At 39.6% G+C, this 15,239-nt stretch overlaps 1 long non-coding RNA gene across 1 annotated transcript in view; it reads left to right on the top strand.

Annotated features, from left to right (window-relative positions):
* LOC134419004 (uncharacterized) overlaps positions 1–3,176 on the top strand; it is a 36,291-nt gene extending 33,115 nt beyond the window's left edge. The window contains exons 2-3 of the long non-coding RNA XR_010027929.1: positions 1,058–1,134; positions 3,015–3,176. This is a non-coding gene — a long non-coding RNA (uncharacterized LOC134419004). The remainder of the gene's footprint in view (positions 1–1,057; positions 1,135–3,014) is intronic.
* Positions 3,177–15,239: the final 12,063 nt, after the last annotated feature.

Below are 15,239 nucleotides of genomic sequence, written 5' to 3'. Positions count from 1 at the left end.
CATGAAACAGCCTGACTAGACACAGAAAGTGGAGAGAAAAATCAGTATCATTATGAGAATATCTTATAAAAAAATGCACTGCATGAATCAGAGTGGTTCATCATTAAAGCATTCCAATGGATTTTTTTCTTAATTTGCTCAATAAATAAATAGATTTTCTACTGAGGAAATCTTCATTATAAGGAATCTCCTCCATGTCCATTTTGGTACAGTGCCTTCCAAGAAGGAGTCAGTAATTTCTGTTCTGTCAAAGTTTACTGCTGGTTTTGTGTAGTCTTTAATAAGGTGAAAGAGTGAAAAACAATAGTCTTTTGCACTTAATAACACTAGAAAATAGCAGACTGCTAATATCAGTGCCTGGCCCTTAATCTTGGTAGAGAGGGAATACTTGGAGAAATGAGCTTCCAAAAATTCAAGGTCATATAGGCTTATGAATATGCTAAAGGTTCTATACTAGGAGCTGCACAAAGGGAGGGACTGAAAAGCATGCAGGGTGCAGACTGGGGGTAATTCCCAGTGTGGCTCATGTCACATTGCTGCAAGACACAATCTCCAGCAGGAATTTGCCCTGCAGATGCCATAACTTGCTTCAGCACATGACATCCAATTTTGCAAAGTCTGATGACAGGCACGGAATTAACTTGGTCTGCTGCCCTAGGCATGCCTGGGAGCTGCTTACCAGCTCCAGGAGAATGTCAAGATATTTGCCCCATCTTTTATGAAAGAAAAATAGCCATCAGCATTGGCATTTGAAAGAGCACCAATAAATTCAGGTAGAAGCTGAGCAGTCATTTCAGTAGTTTCCCTTGTGTCTGAAGTTAAATGTTATGCTAGGATTTTTTGTTAAACTCGAGTCTCTGAAGACAGGGAGGAAATACATACGGTTTTGATGACATTCATTAAGATCCTACTTAAATTAATACAAAGCCAACAGAGTTAATTAGGGGAAATAAATGGGCATGTTTCTGTTGTGTGTAAAATTCCATAGGTGGAATTTAGTTCTCAAAGGATGTGATGAGACTGAGAAGTCCTATGAAGATTTTTGTTTTCTTTTCAGTTTTACAGGACTGTTCCGTAAAAGGTTGCACTAAGGAGATGCTTTGCAGAAGATTCTATCCTTGGGTAACTATTCCTGTAAGTGCAATTACATTTTTCTCTATATCACTCCTATATGATTTGCTCTTATGAGCTGATTTATTTTGTTTTGAAAGTCAAGCCTCTTATCCTAAAGAATAGCCCAAAGTAATCCAAGACAAGATCTCATAAACCTTTTTGCATCCACCTGAATGAATCCTGATTAGGAACCTGTGCAGTGATGTTATCCTGATTGGTGGGAAATTGGTGAAGGAAACAACCAATTTTCAATCAACATAATTGGTTGTTCAGGAGGTCTGAAATCTCAAGAAAAAGCATTGCATCTTCTGCAGCTGTGTTAAAGGATTTTTCTGGAATAGAAAATTGTTTATAAGAATTGCACATTTGGCAAAAATATTTGCATTTATAAGTAGCTTGTAGAAAAGTCACATGACAGGTATTTTTAAAATTATTGATGTTGTAGGCTTCTCTGTCATTATTGAAGCTCAGTAGGTCCAGATTCTATAAAAGACATTAAAAAAAAAAAAAAGTTCAACCTGCTGCCCAACAAAGAAGCTTCTTGATTGATTTCTATAGGTTTTGAGTACAATTTGTTTGATTATTCAGTCCTGTAATACAAATCCACAGTGGAGTGGTACCCAAAACCTGGTTCAGTCCATCTTCATCTGAGTTGCTGTTTAAATTCTGTTTAAATGACACCTGCAACATATGCTGTTTAAATGACACCTGCAGTCCCACATGTGGTTGACAGTGGTGATGAACTTGAGCAGAAGAGAAAATGCAAAAGGAAAAGCATTCTCATGGCTTCTCATCTCTGTGGCAGTATGGTCTGGTCTTGAGCTGACTATAAATCCATCCAAGTCCAAAAAGTCAAAGTGGCTGTGCTGGTTTACCCAGTGGGGAACTTTGGCCTGACTTTGCAATTCATCATGCATTTTGTATGCCTGGCCTGATGTTTTCCTACTCTAATCTGATGTAAATAAATTAAGAAATAGTATGTTTTCCATACAAAGCCAGTGTAACTCTTAACTGGCTTTTGATGTGTTTTAAAGGTCATTGAGGAACAGAAATGGATCTTTTACTAACAAGGTCAGGCTGAACCAATTCTGCTGAAGTACTTCTTGTTTAATACCTGCCTGTGAGTTAAAGGTATCCCAAAGCCACTGCCTTGAAGAGGATGGCTGCTTCAGTGCAGTAAAGCTGGGCAGCACAGCTGAGCTTGTGGTGCCACGTCTGGCTGAGACAAAGACACAAAAGAATGGCACAGATTTGCCATTCCCCTGCTCTGGATTGTGACGTTGCAATTAGTGTGCCTCTCCCAGAGGAGAACAAAGCTGGCTATACATGGCTGTATGCACATATCCTCTGCATTCTTCCTCCTCAAATTCTCCCTTAAATCAGGCAAGATGTGGAATGGCCATGGTGTAACAGGACATAAAACATTTTTGCTTGCTGTGCTTCCCAAGCACTTCCCTTATCACCTTGAGCTGTCCATTCAAGTGTAAAGAGAAGTTTCACTACCCACCTTCTAAAATTATAGTTTCTATCTATTAAAAGAAAGCAGCTCAAAATCCTTTTGAGAGGATAAATAGCACAGAATGCTTTGATTCATATCTGTGAGCTGGAAATTTCACACATCAAGTAAAACACCATGAATACATCATTATTTTGACAGCTTTGTGAAAAAGGAGGCAAGAGGATCTCATTGCATGGATTTAATTTCTGAAGTTTCACAGCTTTGTGTTTTGCAAAAGAATTGAATCCTTCCAGCAGAGCAGAGCAGGTGGTAAACTGAAGGGCAAAGGGGAGATACTGTCAGATCTCATACTTGGCATGCAAGCCCCCACCAAGGGCTTCTGGGGCAGCTCCTGTGTCTCTCACCTTCTCAGAATAATATCTTTTGTCTTTTTGTTTTTCAGGCTTGGCACTTCTCCAGCTGCAAGGGTTGGGGGGGTCACATAAGAGAGTAAGTTAAATTGCTGAGTTTCCCACCAAGACTGCCAGAGGTGAAAGGAAAGAGGTTCACTTTCCCCACCAGAGGATAGCTGGGTGTCCACCACCACTATGCCACCCAAAAAATAAGGAATTTTATGGTCTGGTCTTCAGGTAAGAGGAAAATCTTTCTGTAAATGCTGGGGACAAATGCAGTGTTTGTTTAGCATAAAGCTGAATTTAAGTGAAAATGTCATGAATAAGGGGTAATATCCCAGCTGCAGTGAAGGACTATTTATGTTGAGGTAGGTGAAGGGAGACTCAAAAAAAGGGTTCATTGTTTCTCTGAGCAGTAGTACCCTCCCATGTTCTCATGTCCCTGTGCCTGATTGCAAAGATTGCCCACCCAGATATTTACGCACCATGATTGTGGAAAGCCATTTTAAAGCACCGAGGGCATTGAACAGTTTTTATTCCCTTTGAGTAATGGATTTGGACCTCTCTTTCTAATCACGAAATGAGAGATGTATTTGTAGAAAACAAAAGAGGTTTCCCTCTCCTATCCCATGACTCCAGACCTGAGCCTTTACAAAAATTAAAGGTATGTGCGTGTATTTGGTTAGGATTTTTAACACAACCTGCTGCTTCTTTTGTTCTCACTTGCCTTAATTACCTGTTCTCCCTGATCTGATGCAGTTTAGAATTGTAGGAAGCATGTACTTTCTTCTGGAATAGAAACCTGGCTTTTTTTAAGCTTTGGCATTGGCATAAAAACACCTGGTATGTTAGTGGTGGTATTTCAATACTTTTGCTCCCATGGTCAGGAGAGAGCAGAAATTGCAAGGATAATGCAAAACCATAATTAAAGCTAAAAGCAAACTGAGAGTCTGTCAAAGTCTGTCAGAAAACTTTGCAATAAAGTTCACATTTTTTTGGACTTGTTATTTTGTACAAATCCATTTTCTTCTTTCCTGTCACATCTCCAAACCTTTCTGTAAGGAATCGCCATCTCTTTTTCCCCTCCTAATTTAAATTCTGCTCTGTCTGTTTGGAATATTAGGTATGCCTTAGCAGTAAAATTATTTTAATGATGTGGCTGAGTGCTCGTATATATTCAGGCAAGCAAACATAAAATGGTCATTCTTTATATGAAGGGTCTATCTATAGTTTAGAAAAGGTAATAAATGATAGATTGAAAGCATAGGTGGCTCAAGTAGAGGATGGTGTGTATTACAGAGGTTATTAGCTCATCAGTTGAAGGTGCCATAGATGGCTGCAGGCCAAACTTGGAAGCAGCCTGCAAAATGACTGGACTCTGTAACAACTGATTTACTATATACTAACATGCACATTAACTCTTTATCAACTCTTTTATGAAATATACATGTTTGGCACCCAAATGACAAGTAGGACTGTAAAAAGAGATGTAAAATTTCCTTATGAATGACCGTATACTGGCTCTTATTTTAGTTTAAAAGTGCAGAAGAATTGCCAGAACTGAGGCAGGTAGGGATCTTTCTGTGCCCAAGCAGAACTAACTGTGCCTCAGCCACTCCTCAGAGCTGTCTGGTAGTTGTTCTGAAGGTAGGGAAAAAAAGAGCTGCTTCATCTTGCTGCAAAGTCCAGCGCTCTACTGCTAACAAATTGTTGGTTTTTTCTTTCTTGTGAAGTGTAGGGTTTTTTGTAACTTAAGCCTGTTATTTTTATCTTGTCTACCTTGGAAGTAGAGAATAAATTGCCCTCTTCCTTTTTCCTTTAACCTTTTATGTAGATGATTACCACTGTTATATCTCCTCTTAGATTTCTGTCTACTTGTAGTGGTTGTCCTTGTTTCATGCCTTCATTTATTCCAATCAGCAGGAAAATTTCCTTACATAAAGTGGCTTTGGATCAGACCCTTTGCTATATAAAGCCCTGTATTGAAAGCACCATTTTAGTAGTTCAGATGTTACATATTGGGATGGCAGGCACGTGCTATTTAAAATTGTGCTTAATGGGCAACGATCTCATTTGGAATAAAGAAGGGTTATGTCCAGGCTGCTTGCAATCATTATTTCTCCTTAGCTCCACAGCCCTAATTTTTTTATCTGTTCTACCACTGTTTATGATTCCTTACAGTAAGCACTATAATTTTTTTAAATTATCATAATCCAAGCTTCTATTGACCAGGGATGGGAAAGCCAACATGAGAATGCATAAGGCTGCAAAGCTAAGACTTGCAGGTTTTGTTTACTAATAGAGATGTTTGTCATTAGGGGTTTCCAATAATGGCTCTAGAAAGCATTGACTATTTTTATGCCTTCCATTCAATTTATAAGTTCAGTTTACCAGAGAGTAAGAAAACAAAGATATGGAATGGTCTTAATGTTCCTGGGTAGTTTTACTGATTTTTTTTGGTTTGGTTTTGTTTTTTTTTTTTTGGTTTTTTTTTGGTTTTTTTTTTTGTTTGTTTGTTTTTTTTGTTTGTTTTGTTTTTGTTTTGTGGGGTGTTTTTGTTTTTTGTGGGTGTTTTTGTTTTTGTTTGGTTTTTTGTTTTTGTTTTGTTTGTGGTTTTTTTGTTGTTTTTTTTTGTTTTGTTTTTTGCTAGGGTTTTCTCTTCTGCTTCATGTGGGCTTAGGTTTTTAGGGAAAAAAATTGAATAAATGCAAAACCAATTCATTTTCTTATTTCCTTCTGCAATTTTTTTCATAACACAGAGAAGTAGAGAATAATCTCAAAGTTAATGACAGGTTTAGAAATTAAGTGGCAAAAAGTTTAAGGATCCCTGATGAACAGTCACCTTTCTCTTGGCATGGCTGTGTAGAAGAGAGAGGTTGCAAGGGCTCTTTTACCTCTTCAGTCTGTGAGCAGTAGGGTCTCTGTGGTCTCTGGAGTATGAGATGTGATGAGATACTGCTACAAGGAGAGATTCCAACCCTCATAGCTAAAATTCAGGAGTCACAAGATCAATTTTCCTTTTTGTACAAATGTTCTTTGTTTTTGTGGAGATATCAGTAACCTATATACTATTTTGAGTGAGCACATATATAGCTATTTTCTGAACAGAGCTTCTACCTTTATTCCCAATGGGTGAAAAGCAAATTTTTCTTAGTCCTGGAGAGTTCAGGAGAGCATGAGGCTGAGCAAGTTTATAGACCAAGCTGGGCATGGTTGCCTCTTGCAAAGGCACTACATAAATAAAATTCAGAATACTGGAGTTAAAGTTATAAAAAGTGGTTATTTAGGTTATGCTCCACAGTCTTTATGTGACAAGAGTTACTGAGAATAGATTAATATTTCCACAACTAGGCTCAAGTTGCCTTGGGATAAGAAGATGGAGGAGAGCTTTGCTAATTTCCTTCTGTCAGAGCTAGTTTTTTGCCCTGGGCTTTTCGAAATTCTCATAAGCATAGATCTCTGAGAAGAAGCTCTATATTATATGGGTTGCCAGTCTGTGTCTGTGAAGAAGGACCTCTAGAGCACCTTATGAACACAGGGTCTGATAGATATTTTAGCTTTCTTTGACTTTCTCCCTGCTGAGTCATTCAGGAAGCAAATGGTTGATTTCTGTCTGTAGCCAAGGTGGGTTGCACAAAATCTGGGATGCACAAATGATATTAGATAAGCAGAGAAGATTCAGGATGTGAATTGTTAGCCAGGTAGCAGATATTTTGCTGAGACTTCTCATTTCTCTGTCTTCATCAACATTAAAAAGTATGTAGTAAAGTAATTCGGCAAGAACTGATTTAAGGTCAGGATCATGCAGATGCCTGATTCATGGCTAATTTTGAGTGCCCACTGGGAACATTTATTAAGATACCTGATGCTGTTGAGCCCCTACAGTCCACTAGGACATCAGCACAATGCTGGATGTATTGAATCCAATTTAATTTTATGTAACTTAGACTGAGATTTCTCCCACTTCACTAGATACGATTACTGTTGATCAGATGTTTGGAAAACTAAACCAGACTAAAAACATTAGGCTTGTCTTTTATACCTGGTTTGTCTTTACAGTCATCAGAGGAATATATGCATATTAGTAGAGTGGGAATTAGTCCTGTTTTATGCTAAAAATCTCAGAGATGGGGGAGCATTTGGAAGTTATTAGCTTAAGTTGGCCTTGTACATTCACTTTCCTGCAGCCAGATTGAACATGAAATGATTTGGCATGTGTTCTTGATCCTCTGTCATTGATGAATGCCACTTAGTGACATATTTGCATGATATTTTGAGCAGGATAAATGGTTGCTTGAGTCTTTTTTGGTGGCTTTGACTTTGGACTTTTTCCAAAACTGTAGTCTTGCTGTTGTTGTAAGTTCACATTGTGAATGTTATTTCCCACACAGTATGGCACAAAGTCCTGGGGTTATTTATTCAGGTTGCCCTTTGCTGTGGCCTGCAACTTCTCTCTGCCTGCTATGCAAGCACTGAGAGAAGAGGGGATGTGAAACCTCCCAACACTACCCCCTCTTTTCATGGATTTCTGGGTAGGGTGTGAGAAACGTGCGAAATGAGATCTTTAAAGAAGCACAGTCGCATGTGAGGAGAGCAAAATTGCCCTTTCTGAAACATGGAAGCTGTTAAATATATGTAGCAGGAGGGAGCCCTGCTGTGTCTCCTGCATGCTCACCCAAGCACCAAGTGGCATCTGTCCCTAAAACTAACTGATCCCTATCTGACTGTTTATGATTCTTGTGCCACACTCATTATTTATTTAATGAAACATCCCAGTGAAACAGAAGAGCCATTCATAAGCCCCTGACAACAAACAATCATGAAAATTGCCTTTGAATTTCCCTAATTTGCTTGTAAGAGTCAGAACAATGGAAGAGAGTAATTGCAGTTATTAAAAGAAATTGCTGCAGGCAAAATATAACCCATTTTCAAACTCAAACACAGAAAACTAGAAAGGGGTGCAAATAGGAAAGCCCACCCAGTAAGATGCCTCATGTTCCCTACCTCCTTTTGCCTGTGTAATGAGGGACTTCACCTTGCTGTTTTATTTAGCCCTGTTATTGAGGAGGAGAATCAGAGCATTTAGTGTCAGCACAGTCAAGCTGTGTGTGGCAGCGCCTCGCCTGGCACAGCCACTGCAGAGCTGCTTCCTTCCAGTCTGCATCCTGCCAGGGCAAACACATCCCTCTCTGGGAAATCAGTGTGCTGGGAACCAGTAGGAGGAAAACTCACTCCTGCATCAACTACTCTGCAGAGAGGATTTTAACTCCTTCCTGGGCATGAAGTAGAATGCTTGTGAAACTAAGGGGCTTTTCCAAACACACCTGGCTTTTGGCGTCACATCACCCCTAACAAGGTTTGTTTTATTTAGACGTTTAGAGGTGGATTTTAATTAATCTGAGTTCCTAAAGGTGTGTCTGTAGAGCTCTGGGGATTCCTGTGGGTGCAGACCCAGCTGACTTGGCACATGGAAAGAGGTGGTGAGTTGCTGTGTGCCCTTGGCCGTGCAGAAAATCTCTAAGCAGTGGCAGAAGCAAACAGGGCTTTGACTTTTGTGTGCCTGACTTCCCTGTGCAAGTACGAGTCAGCTCCTCCACCAGTTAAACACTGCAGCACTAAGCAAAGTGATGCTTAAGTACTTGCAGAAGTTGTCCCCTCAGAAAGCAGGTGGCATTGTAAGGGGAATCTGTGCTTCATACAAACTGCTTTTGTCCTGGACAATTCAATAGAGCTTTGTCCACTATAACTGAGCACGGGGGTAACTCTCATCTCTGAGTACAAATGAAATGTGTTTGGCTCTCCCACTTTTGTATAAGAAGATAACAGAAAAAAAGATCACTGCAATTTGAGGGCATGAACCCTCATTTTCTCTCCAGTCCACCTAAATAAAAGAGAATTTCCTGTTGGCCTGTGATACTCCCTTCTGCAAGTCAAAGCCTTTTCAGTTCCTACTGCAAGTAGTGGCAGTTTACTCACAATTTTTCAGCTGCATGTGATACCCAAAATTGGCTGCCTTGTTGTAATGAAAAGCAGCCTGCCAACACGGAGGTCCTTCCAAAGAAGCCTGGCTATTGTCAGAGAAGAGAAAGCAACTGTGGTAATACTCCTGCATCACTGTTTCACTTCATGCTTCACCACAGGAGCAAAGCAAGGCAGTGGAGACCACTGACAAGTGTTTACAGAACGTGGCTCTTTGACAAAAATTATTGTCAGGCAGTGACTATAATAAAACGTTAGCAGGAGATAGTGGGCTTTCTTGGGTTTTTGTGCCCAGGCAGCTGGCAGTCTTAATTGCTCTGAAGAAATAGAAACAGAATTTCATTTTCTTCTCTTGTTATTTGGGGATGTAAATCATTCAGCATTTTAAGTCCATTTCTCCCTGCCCAATTTTCCCTTATCAAAATAAAGGTGGATGGAACTTCCTTTTAGTTGCCTTTGCTGTACACATTGAGTAAATACACTAAACACCTCTGGTTTGCATTGGTTCAATGTGAGTAAAATTTAAACTATATCCAACATCCAGTATTTGAAGTTGTTTTTCCAGGTAAGCCCAAAATGTAAATATAGTCAGTTTGATCAGTGTTATTCAGGGGAAGCTGACAATCTGTATTCATAGTAATTGAATGCTCTCAGGCACATGGTGTGATTCTTGGGGCTGTTCTCTGCAGGGCCAGGAGCTGGACCTGGATGATCCTTGTGAGTCACTTCGAACTCATAATATTCATTGTTTCTATTATTTTAAACAGCTTTTGTAAATCCAAACAGACTCCTCCATGAATATTGGGAATATTAGTTCAAGTCTATGGCAATCTGAGGCTGATTTAGGAATACTGTAGTATTCCTAGTTCTTACTTCATCTTGCTAAACTATTTTGTTGGCTTGGATATTTTCACTGTGTTTTAGTCTCATGAGAAATTTTTAAGGTATTTAATTTCCTTAAACATCTTGGCACAGATGATTTGACACAGCAAGTAGGCTCAACAAATCATCCACAAAATGTTTCCTCTTTTCTGGATAATTCCTGTAGTTGTGCAGATAGAAAGGTAAGGAAGAAAGCAGAGCAACTGCATTTCAGTCTGCGACTTCTACCCCCTCTCCTTTGTACTCTGGAATGGTATTTCTAGAGTTAATGGACAAAACCCTGTTAAAAGTGAGCTGAACTAAATAATGGAAGAATATTTTTGGAGGCAAAGATTCTTCTGTCATCCTTTCCACGTCTATAAGAACCTTTGCTGATTGACTTGGTGAGTGGAGGCAGACTTTCTGTTCTCTCTCACCTTCTTTTGGATTTGATCAGACAGCTTCACTGGGGGAGCACGAAGGCACGTGGGGAAGCCAGACTGCGGACTCACACCTTGTTTGCAGTGCCTTTGCTGAATGCACTAGCTGGGTGATCCAGAGCTGTTATTTGGAGCTTCAAGCCACAGTTAGATTTGCTATGAAGCTGTTCAGTGAATGTCTTTCTGCAGAGTGTGAATTTTCCTGTGCATGTAAAGTGAGAGGTGCTAAAGGGTGGTGGCTGCTAAAATTCACTTTGTGTTGCACAGGGGTAGAAGACAAAGCAGTGGCAGCTCAAACACGAGAGTAGGACCATTTTAGTTTTCGGAAGAGCAGCTCACAATGTGTGTGATTGTTGTTAAAACAAAGGGTGGCAGCTTGAACTGTCCAAGGATATAGTTCATCCAAATATGTGGAAGGTGCAGGGTACAAATCAGGCAAAATATTTCCCAGCAACATTGTTGAATTTAGGGACTGCTTTGGGAAACAAGAACAAGCTTTGTACACCTTGGAAATGCTTATCTCATCTTTCATAGAAGTGGTCGTTTCTGTGAAAACATCTAACAAATATTTTATGGCAAATAAAAGCAGTTAGAAAGTAAATGCAGCCCACTATGTCTCCCCATATGAATGGATTCACCAGATTCTCTTCAAAATTGCAGCCTAATGCATGTTACTGTTTCCACTGCATCTCAGCCACTAGAAGTTACAGCTCTTGACCTTTAAATGTTAGAAATAATAAAATTCATTATGAGCAAGTAGTCAATTAAAAAATAAATGCCCCGCTGGTCAAACTGAAAAGTAATGCTTTGAAATACTGCCACCTTCTGATCAGTCTGGGATGGAGAACTGAGTTATTAGGGACTTGACAAAAGTTTTTATCAACTGTAATAATTCTGTTCCTGATTTTATAGTGTTAGAGCCATGTTGCACCATTTGATTTGCAAGGCCAGCTTCCATTGAGACTACATATGTGAGACTACATATACACTGATGTAAAGAGATGAGGAAAATGCAGTGTGATTTACAAGAGATGGGAGAGACAGCAGCACACTTGTTTGAAGTGAAGAAAAGCACTTAAGCATATTATATGTGAATTTAAGGATTTATAAGCACAGAGCCTATGCTTTAAGTTATATGAGCATTAAATGCACTACAGAATTGCAGCTAAAATATTGGTGTGACCTGCACCTGCTTTAAGTCTTAGAGAAGTTGATTTCCCTACTCTTCTGAAACACCTGTCTCAAAAAAAATTTTTGACATCAAAATCTCCATGAAGGGTTAATTTTTTTACCATTTTACTCTGTTACCATTCAGATGTTACTTGTCTGCATACCACCTTTGTGTATATTTTAATTATCCAGATGGTGTTTTATGTGTCCAGTCCCATGTCATTACTATATTACTTAAACTTGGCAGTGATGCATAGAAATCACTTTCCCCAAGCTGGCTCTTTTCTTGCAAAGTTCATCCAATTTCAGATTTCAAAATGTCCTTTGTGTTGTGGTAATATATATTGCGTACCTAAATGACTTGCATATAATTTTATATTCCCTTGATAGGGAAAGCCAGTTTGACAAAGAAAATGTTTAAAAGAAGCAAAAACTGACATAAAAACAAAGCTAATGTGCCTTTAAATTAATCATTACAAACTCACTGAATTTAAGCAATTTAGTTTCTTGTACTTCCTTCAATTCTCTTGAATTCACCCAGGGTTTTTTATTGGGCTCAAGTGAGGTGGGGATGTCTGTGTCACATTCCCACCTGTGAGGTTATAATGGACCAGAGTGATGCCAAGTTTTTGACTGACTATATTTTCCCAAAAAGGTGCAAAGAAGATGTATTTATATTGTAGGCACAGTGGGGTTTTTCCCCAGTAGAATGGATATTTTGAGATGGTGGTTGAGAAAGAGAATCCCTCCTTGAAGTGTTATTTGGGATGGTCACAGGACAGCAGCAGAGGGAGAGTGTGACTCATTTTGAAGACACAGCACTGCTGTCTTGTGAACCCATCCCCTGTTACAGCTCCACCTTGGCAATATTTTAACTTATTAGCTGATTTCAACCTAATTTTAGAGAGCAGGAGTCTTGACCATGCTGAGTTTCTCCTTGCTTTCTGAAAATATTAGGTCAAGTAGAGGATTCAGACCTTATCAGTGCCCCACTAACGAAAAAAACCTGAAGTTTGAGCTCAACTGTTCTACTGTACACCAGGGGATCCACATGCTGGAGAGATGTGCTCAATGAGAGAACTCAGAAATGTCAGAAAGTCTTCTGTTTGTGTAATTACTTGTATGCTGGCTTTGCTAACTCCAAAGCCGGTAAAAAGGCTGGGTTTAGCCACAGCAGCTGAATCCTGCAGCAGGATTTGTACTGCAGTCTGGCAATGGCAGGTGAATGTCAAACTCTTAGGCACAGAGGGGAGTGCCCTGGAGATGAAACCCCTTATGATTTCGGTATGCCTTTTTTTGTAATTAAAAAGTGAAAATAAGAAAGGTTTTCTCATCAGAAAGGTGAATAGTCTTGACTCATGAGCACTTAATGAAGCAATGAAGCTGTGCTGTCATTCCAAGATGTATATTTTCCTTCCTGGTTTCTAAATAAGTTTTTCTTGTTTCAGTTTAATGCAGAATCATCTCTTCTGCTGAACAATAGAAGCTTCATTTCTTCAGTTTCAAACAAGGGACTATCCCACAGCAGTGTTAGAGCTCCTTCACAGAATCTGCTAAACGCAAATGACAAGCCACACAGCAAGATTTGATAGCAATCTGCAAGTGTTTTTCAAACAGATCTTAACCATATGTACAGTGTACCACTTCTGCTGTTGTATATGGAGCTCAGGAGAAAGCAAGTAACATAATTGCCTTCAGCAAAATTGTCAAACAAGGAAACCTTTTAAAACTACATGGAAGGGGGAACATAATGAAAGCCCTGGAAGGAAGAGGCTAAGAGAAGAAAAACTGGCAGGGAACATTAACATATACTTTTAACTAGTCTTTTCATAGAGAGGAGAATGACCCAGAGGCTTGACTGCTGTAGCTCTTTTTTTTTTTCAGTGAAAAAATGTTCTGTGTGCTGCTGTGTAGAAAAGAACTGCTTATTTCCCCTGTGTTATTTTACGTTTCAGTTTGGACAAGCAAGAGGAAGCTTTATTTAGCCTGTTGAGTCCAACCCCACATTAATAGAGCACATAAAACTTTCAAGAAGTGAAAGGCATGCTGAACATACATTTCAGATAGTTTTCAGGATAACTCCTTGGCTGTTATATCCATATGTCATAATAGACATAAATTATTAGAAATTATTTGCTACAGTGTGCAATCATATTAGCTCCCAGGGACCTTTTAGACTGGATTTATGAAGAGACATGTTTCCTGAATGTTTTTCCTAAAGAAACTACAGATTCCAGAACAAATCAAGTTTTTATGAAATAAGGACTTTGGATTTAAATTGCTGACTGATTTAAATTGCTGACTGATACCTAAGGAGTAGTGAGTGCATCCTCCAGGGCCAATTAAGGATAACTATCTGTAAGGATAGTTGCAGCTTGCAGCAATTCCTGCTGGAAGTGGGAGGATATTTTTTGCTTATAGCATATGCAGATGTTGCTGAGTAGCAGCCACTTTGGTTCCCTTCCTGCAGAAGTGTTGTGGAGAAATGGCTCAGGAGTGAGAAGAGCTTTAAAATCTTCCATCTGGGTGAGCTGAAAGCTATGAATCAAAAATGTCTTTGGCTAAGGAAAGATGATGGTCTTTTGGGCCTTCCTGGTTTAATGGAAACCTGCAAAATTGAAACAGATATCAGTTACTGTGGTAGTTGTATGCATCAGGGCTCTGTGCTACCCTGTGGCTGTTTCCAGCTTTTATTTACTCATGGAAAGTGCACTTCATCCCATTTTTTGCTTCAGCCCTTGTCTGCTTGTGTTGTAAACACAAGCACAGCACATTAGGCAGCTCACAGATCACATGGAATAGAAAACTTTTCTCCATGAGATGTAGGTAGCTTGCTCTGAACATGGAAGATTTACTGTCCCTTTTCCTTTCTTTTCAAGCCACCCTTGCTATTTGAGGAAAAGTCTTGCATGAGTCCATAAATGCCATCCATCCTGTGTTTTAACCAGATCCCAAGTTCTCATCTGCCCCAGATGGGCTCAGGTGAGCAGACCTCAAGACTGTGGGCAGCCTGAATCCCAGGTAACTCTGGAGAACAAGAGAGTGCAAAACAGCAACGGGCAGGGCTTTAGCCCTTTGTCTAGTTGGTATTACTGCAGCCAGTGCAGATAAAATTGCAGCAGTCTGGTTTTTTGAAAACTAAGATTCTACAGTGCACTACGAGTGTGATAATCACAGTAACCTGGTCCTGAATAGTGGAGGAAGGAGTCTGATAGGAAAAGCTTTTAGTACAGGGATGCTGGAATAGAGGAATTCTGTAATTAACAATAATGACCAGCACAGGTGACATTTCTTTGTAGTTAATAGCTGCTGGTGTGAAAGGCCCTGAGGCAGAGCCTCAAGCTGCTAAACTGGCAAGTGAATTGCTAGATTATTTGACCTGCAGTTCATTCCTAATATATATGGTGAAACCCAAGCAAAATGTTCATGGGCCCTGCTTCTTGGGCTGTGTGGGAATGCCAGCAATTTTGTATTTGGGGTTGAAAGGGTTTTCTCATTTTGGCAGTAGGCTATGCAACTCTCTAGGAAGATGCAGAACTGTAAGCATCACTTGCATCTTCTGGATGTGAAGCAAATAAAGTCTTATGCACCTGAAAAAATGTAAAAAAGTGTAGCCAAATTCTGCAGTAGGAAGATTATGGAGTTTTCCACCCTTAGAGCCATGAAAGTTGACCTATGATAAGTAGTTTGACTGAAAAAACAGTGGTGTTAAAAGAGGTGATGGCACCTGGGACATCCCTTTTTGTACTTTCTCCATTTCTACAGATTCCTTCCCCAACTTTTGTAAGAAAAATGGATGGAACATGGTAGATGGTTCTGGATGAT

This window comes from Melospiza melodia, chromosome 5 (assembly GCF_035770615.1).
Source record: "Melospiza melodia melodia isolate bMelMel2 chromosome 5, bMelMel2.pri, whole genome shotgun sequence".
In the NCBI taxonomy this organism is placed as follows: domain Eukaryota; kingdom Metazoa; phylum Chordata; class Aves; order Passeriformes; family Passerellidae; genus Melospiza; species Melospiza melodia.
The sequence above is the reverse complement of the archived record's forward strand: the minus strand, read 5'-3'. Positions and strand labels throughout refer to the sequence as shown.